This window comes from Suricata suricatta, chromosome X, assembly GCF_006229205.1.
Source record: "Suricata suricatta isolate VVHF042 chromosome X, meerkat_22Aug2017_6uvM2_HiC, whole genome shotgun sequence".
NCBI classification, from domain to species: domain Eukaryota; kingdom Metazoa; phylum Chordata; class Mammalia; order Carnivora; family Herpestidae; genus Suricata; species Suricata suricatta.
The window spans coordinates 15,894,863-15,902,385 of record NC_043717.1 but is presented as its reverse complement, the minus strand read 5'-3'; the positions used below and the strand labels follow the sequence as shown (position 1 = coordinate 15,902,385).

Here is a 7,523-nt window from a genome sequence, read left to right as displayed (position 1 = left end):
TGAACATTGGGGTACATGTGCCCCTATGCATCAGCACTTCTGTATCCCTTGGGTAAATCCCTAGCAGTGCTATTGCTGGGTCATAGGGGGGTTCTATGGATAGTTTTTTGAGGAACCTCCACACTGTTTTCCAGAGTGTCTTAGTTACACCTTTAAAAATCAAAATGAAAAGTGTTCATAAGTGTACACAAATGTTCTTTTGGAAACTAGCTGATATAGTGCACTATGAATTACTTCTAGAAGACCTGCTAAGTAAACATGTTAATTACAGTCTCAGAATGGGAACAACCTAAATCTGTAACTATAGGAGAAATGTTTAAGCTTGGTATATTAACTTGATAGAATATTATGTCATCATTTTATAAAATATATCAGCAAATTCTTTAATGCTCCATAAAAAAAGCGGGAGTGTAATTTCCTTCTCCTTGAATATGGGCTGGACTTAGTGACTCATTTCTAATGAATAAAAAGTGATGGAGATCATGCTATATAACTTCAGAAACTTGCTCATAAAAGATGATACAGCTTCTACCTGGCTCATTCTCATGAGTAGCTCATCCTTGGAATCCAGATACCATGTTTTGAAGAAGTCCAAGCAATGTGGAGAGGTCACATGTGTTCCTGCTGACAGCCCAAATTAAGCCAACAGTCATCATCAGTCAAGGAACATGCAAGTGCACAAGTCATTGAATAATTTCCACCCCTAGCATTTGAAATATCCACGTTGTTGTTGGGATAACTGACATTGAACTATCCTGCCAAGCCTTGCCCAAATCAAAGATGCTTGATCCAAATTAATCTTCTTGTTTTAAGCCACCAAGTTTTAGAATGATTTGCTAAGCAGCAGTAGATAATTGGAATAGACTACATAAAAACTGAGAAAGTAAAGCTTGGGATATATGAGGTGGAAAACAATTCAGGAATCAATTCAGGGGTATATTTATACCCCTCTAAATGATTCTATGCATAGTCCAAAGACTGGAAGAAAATACCTAAATGCTAATAGGGTTTGTGTTAGGGTGGTGATATCTACAAACACCTTTCCCCGTTTTCCAAATGTTCACATACATTTATGGAACAAAGAACAACATCTCATTTATTACCCTTTTCTGAAATTTTCTGGTTTAATATAATTATTCAAGGAACCATAAAAATAGTGAGCCTTCTTCTGTGATCTGACTCAGTCTGTCATTGTGTGCCAAAACAGCCCTGGAATTTTTTTAATAATAGTTTATTGTGAAATTGGTTTCCATATAACACCCAGTGCTTCTCCCCGCAAGTGCCTCCCATCCATGAACATCACCCTCCTTCCTCCCCTCCCCCCTTCAGCCCTCAATTCGTTTTCAGTATTCAATAGTCTCTCATGGTTTGTGTCCCTCTCTCTCCCCAGCTCTCTTTCCCCTTTCCCCTCCCTCTGGCCCTCTGTTAGGTTTCTCCCGTTAGACCTATGAGTACAAACATATGGTATCTGTCCTTCTCTGCCTGACTTATTTCACTTAGCAGGACATCCTTGAGGTTCATCCACTTTGCTACAAATGGCCAGATTTCATTCTTTCTCATTGCCAGATAGTACTCCATTGTATATATACATACCACATCTTCTTGATCCATTCATCCGGTGATGGACATTTAGGCTTTTTCCATGATTTGGCTATTGTAGAAAGTGCTGCTATGAACACTGGGGTTCGTGTGCTCCTACGCATCAGCATTTCTGTATCCTTTGGGTAAATCCCTAGCAGTGCTATTGCTGGGTCATAAGGGAGTTCTACTGATAGTTTTTTGAGGAACCTCCATACTGTTTTCCAGCGTGGCTGTACCAGTTTACATTGCCACCAACAGTGTAGGAGGGTGCCCATTTCTCCACATCCACGCCAGCATCTATAGTCTCTTGATTTGTTCATTTTAGCCCCTCTGACCGGTGTACGGTAGTATCTCAGTGTGGTTTTGATTTGTATTTCCCTGATGATGAGTGATGCTGAGCATTGTTTCATGTGCCTGTAGGCCATCTGGATGTCCTCTTTGGAGAAGTGTCTGTTCAGATCTTCTGCCCACTTCTTCACTGGATTATTCGTTTTGTGGGTAGGGAGTTTAGTGAGTTCCTTGTAGATTTTGGATACTAGCCCTTTATCTGATATGCCATTTGACACTATCTTTTCCCATTTTGTCAGTTTCCTATTAGTTTTTTTTATTGTTTCCTTTGCAGTGCAGAAGACTTTTATCTTGATGAGGTCCCAATAGTTCGTTTTTGTTCTTGATTCCCTTGCCTTTGGGGAAAAGCCATTTATGAAAAGCCCACAGCTAATATCATCCTCAATGGGGAAAAACTGAGAGCTTTCCCCCTGAAATCAGGGATACAACAGGGATGTCCACTTTCACCACTGTTGTTTAACATGGTGCTGGAAGTCCTAGCATCAGCAATCAGACAACAAAAGGAAATAAAAGGCATCAGAATCAGCAAAGAAGAAGTCAAACTTTCACTTTTCGTAGATGACATGATATTCTACATGGAAAACCCAATCAACTCCACCAGAAGCCTTCTAGAACTGATCAATAAATTCAGTAATGTTGCAGGGTACAAAATCAATGTACAGAAATTGGTAGCATTCTTATACACCAAAAATGAAGCAACAGAAAGAGAAGTCAAAAAACTGATCCCATTCACAATTGCACAAAAAACCATAAAATACTTAGGAATAAATCTAACCAAAGATGTAAAAGACCTGTATGCTGACAACTATAGAAGACTTATGAAAGTAATCGAAGAAGACACAATGAAATGGGAAAACATTCTGTGTTCATGGATCGGAAGAATAAACATTGTGAAAATGTCTTTATTACCCAAAGCAATTTACACATTCAATGCAATCCCCATCAAAGTTGCACCAGCATTCTTCTGAAAGCTAGAACAAACTATCTTAAAATTCGTATGGAACCACAAAAAACCCCGAATAGTCAAAGTAATATTGAAGAAGAAAACCAAAGTCAGGCAGAGAAGGACAGGTACCATATGTTTGCACTCATAGGTCTAGCAGGAGAAACCTAACAGAGGACCATGGGGAGAGGAAGGGGGAAAGAGAGTTGGGGAGAGTGAGGGACACAAATCATGAGAGACTATTGAATACTGAAAATGAACCATGGACTGGAGGGGGAGGGGGAGGGATGGAAGGGGGTGATGGTCACGGTAAGGGGCACTTGTAGGGAGAAGCACTGGGTGTTATATGGAATCCAATTTGAAAATAAACTATTAATAAATACATAAATAAATAAAATTTAAAAAAAAGAAAACCAAAACTGGAGGCATCACAATCCCAGACTTTAGCCTCTACTACAAAGTTGTCATCATCAAGACAGTATGGTATTCACACAAAAACAGACACATAGACCAACGGAATGGAATAGAGAGCCCAGAACTGGACCCAGAAGTGTATGGTCAATTAATCTTTGACAAAACAGGAAAGAGTATCCAATGGAAAAAAGACTGCCTCTTTAGGAGATGGTGCTGGGAAAACTGGACAGCAACATGTAGAAGAATGAAATTAGACCACTTTCTTACACCATTCACAAAAATAAACTCAAAATGAATAAAGGACCTGAATGTGAGACAGGAAGCCATAAAAACCCTAGAGGAGAAAGCAGGAAGCAGCCTCCTTGACCTCAATTGCAGCCCTGGCATCTTTTATAGTTGATCAACCAAGCATACACTGAATGTAAGGCAGACATGATTGAAATGTATCCATTTATCATAAATTAAAGGTCTTAATTGGAAGCAGGCATCCAATGCAGACATCTCCCATCTAATATTGGTGATGTTGACATTAAAAATACCAGTATAGTGAAGTTAATCATATTTTCTGGGGACCACAAAACCATTAACTTCCATCTGAAATGGCCCAGACAATGAACTCTTGCATCCTGACTGCAGGACAAGAGGTCCCTGCACATACCTACAAATGGCACAGGGAAATTTCTAAGAAAGAAGTGGTAAGCAACCAGGATATATTTTAAAAGCACATTTGTCTCCTCTAATCAGCAAATCTAAAAGAGTCCTCATTGAAATCTGGCCAAATTTAGAGCAAAAAAAGAAATTCAGAGCTTTCTGGAGTAAGTCCTCTATACTATAAAACTTCTGAACCTACATGCCTTACTCATGGAAACAATAATTTTCAGCAATAGTTAAGTATACAATTTTATTCTTGCCTTGGAATCCCTCTAGGGCTTTAGATCAAGTCTACTCACAGTGTAGTCACTTGATCAGCAGCATCAACACCACACAGAAGCTTGCTAGAAATAGGCAAGTTCAGCCCTACTCCAGACTTGTTGCGTCAGGGTCTCTATAGGGAACCAGGCATCTTCATGTTTCATAGCTCTGCACATGATTCCCATGTTCACTAACTTTCCAGAAACATTGATCTAGGTCAGGTTCACACTAAAGATTATCTCCAAATTTTGGACTTCAGGGTATCACCAAGAGATTCATGCCCATACTTTAACACCTTTATCCCTCCTCACTACCACACCCCTACCACTAAAATGATTCTCTTGGGCATGAGAAATCAGGGTGATGATAAAGAAATAGTATTGTTTACAGACAAAATTCTGAAGTACATCAAATGTGCTTTTGTTTTCTTCTGCTCCTTCCTTCTCCTCTTTGTCTACCCATCCCCCTTCTACCTCTCCTGAAATTCATCTAGGAGATGCCCTAGATTAGGTTTCCCTTTTCTAGAATTTCATGTAAATGGAACATGTAGTATATACCCTTTTGTGTCTGGTTCCTTTCACTTAATGCATGTTTTTGAGATTCATCTCTGTTGTTCATTTCTATTGTGTAATATTTCATTGCATGTATATAACATGATTTGCTTATCCATTCACCTGTAGATGGACATTTGGGGTGAGTACACTTTTTTGGCTATCATGAATATTGCTAGGAACATTCAAATATGGAATGTCTGGGATTTTCAGGTGTGAATTAGAATACTACTGGACTGACCTCTGTATAATACACTATTTTCCAGTGGTAAATGATACAAAACAATTATAAACAAGCAGGACATTTAGATTCTAAGATGAGAAAAAAAGGATTTAATTTGGGACATGCAAAGACCACTGTTCTTTATGGTAACATACCTCATCTGTTTCTCTGTTGTATATTTTAAAAGAACACAGATAAATATTGGCTCCTAAGTATTATTATGCTGATTTATTTGGATGGAGTGGAAGACAGTTCTTATACCTTGTCTTTCCACTGCCTTGATGTATCTGTGTTTTGTTAGTGTGATGTTCAAATATTAATGCAGCCCCAATGGCAAGCATATGGAAGTCCAAATGAAATGCCAAAGGTTGCTAATGGCTTTTGAACAAATTCTGTTCAACTGGGCCTGTTTCATTTGTAAAAAACAGTACTTGCTTCAGCAGCACATATACTAAAACTGGAACGGCATAGAGAAGATCAGCACGGCCCCCGCACAAGGGTGACACGCAGATTCATTTGTAAGAAACAGTCTCCCCCTGAAGCTGTTCAATAGTTTATTCTGCGGATGTACACAGTTGGCCTGCATTTGTCACTTGTCAACACTGAACCATAAAAGCTGTCATTACATAGAGGCTTTGGGGACAGTAGTTCAAAATTATTCATTTTTTATTATGTGCCTAATGTTTTTATATCAAGATTGTACACTCCTGCTCATGAAAAGTTGCTTTCAAGCATGATGCACTTTGGGCAGAGGGGAAGGAAGCCTATAAAATGAGGTATTTCCCATATCTATTTTTTTAATTTTTTTGGTAAAAGACACCAGAAAAGCTGTATCAAATTCAAGGATTTGGGAGTGATCAGTCTGTATTAATTACTAAATTACTAAATTAATTACTAAATTCATTATTTCATTGAGTTGTCCCAGGGAGATTATCTTCCTTTGGAATCCTCCCCAAAGCAGACCCTGCATCAAGGGTTCAACTGCAGGTAATTTGTTTGGAAGGTGATCCCAGGATGCCCTGGTAGGAAGAGGGGAATTCAAACAGGGAAGGGAAGGAAGCCAATGCAGAGAGCTTTATCAAACATGTTGTCACTGTGAGCAAATGGGGCTCAGTGCCACTGAGGAACTCTGGCAAGAATGGAAAGCAAGCTATGAGCTGTCTACTCCCTTTTCTACCCGACAATGTGCAAGGATACTGAGGTATTTATTTTCCTTCCAATGCCCTCAACATATTTTGGAACAGCGTGTGTCTAGGAGCTATGGTCAGAGAACCAACAGCATCTGCTACAGAGCTCATTTCCTGCAGTACAAGTTCTGTTTCATTTCACTCCATTTCAAGTGATTATGTAAAAGAGTCAGTCACTCTGTACATTTTATACTTATTTCTTCTTAATCATTACCTACCACTCATGTTGTATTGATCTTTCTAAATAGGCATATAATATGTTTTGATTTTGAGTGCTACGTAATTCTTAAGGATTTCCTTCAAGATCTACTTTTCACAATGCAAATCAAGTATCCCAAAAGTAACCAAATGTTTCATATATCATATGGCTTTTATGTACCAAATGATTAGTTAGATTAAGGTTATTTCATGAGACACCAAGTCAGGGCTGGACTAGGGAGAATCTAGTGAGTAAATGAGGCGAGTGAGGCACTTTCCTAGGGTGCAGAATTAATGGGGGCACCATAAATCTTAGTATTCAAAATGAATAATATTTTAATGCAATACCTTATAAAATCAAAATTCATGCAAGAATTCATCATTAACAAAATATAAACATTTTTAGCAAAATATTACAGATTTTCCTTTTTGCCTCAGGCTTTGATATGGCTCTTCAAGGCACTGTTTTTTATCCTATCTTTATTATTTATTTTAAAAAATTTTAATGTTTGTTTATTTTTGAGAGAATGTGAGTCAGAGAGCAACAGAGAGAGAGGGAGACACAGAATCCAAGGCAGGCTCCAGGCTCTGAGCTGTCAGTACAGAGCCCTACTGGGACTCGAACCCACAAACCATGAGTTCAAGACTTAAGTAGAATTCAGAGCTTAACACACTGAACCACCCAGGTGCCACTCCTATCTCTATTTAAAATGTTGATATTTTGTTCTGTAATAACTCAAGATGTTTGTTTATGTCATTTAGATTGTACTGAATCTTGGGTCCTCTGATCTCGTGTCCTCTTTTATTCTCTAGTTAACTCAGGGCTGATTTGACCATATACACTTATATCATATAGATTCTCTTCATCAAGTTACTGATAAGCACAGCATACATTGACCAACCAGAATAGATGCTGGCCCTTTGACCATATAAATACATACCAGATGAATGTCAGCCATGATCACATCACCAAATGCATTCCAGGTATAAAAATGTGATAGATAACCAAGGCTTATGTCCATTAAAATTTCAAATGTTCTTATATCTGAAATCTTAGGTTTTACTTATCACTTGTACTTTATTAATGCATTCAATTGTTTTATTGTTTTTCTAATATATAAATACGTTATTTAAAAATTAATCAAATAAAAAGAAATAATAAACTG

The 7,523-nt window shown here is 38.1% G+C and overlaps 1 non-coding gene across 1 annotated transcript; it reads left to right on the top strand.

Annotated features, from left to right (window-relative positions):
* Positions 1 to 5,399: 5,399 nt before the first annotated feature.
* Positions 5,400 to 5,506, top strand: LOC115284482. The gene has a single exon (XR_003905235.1). It is a non-coding gene; the product is annotated as a U6 spliceosomal RNA (small nuclear RNA).
* The last annotated feature ends 2,017 nt before the right edge of the window (positions 5,507 to 7,523 follow it).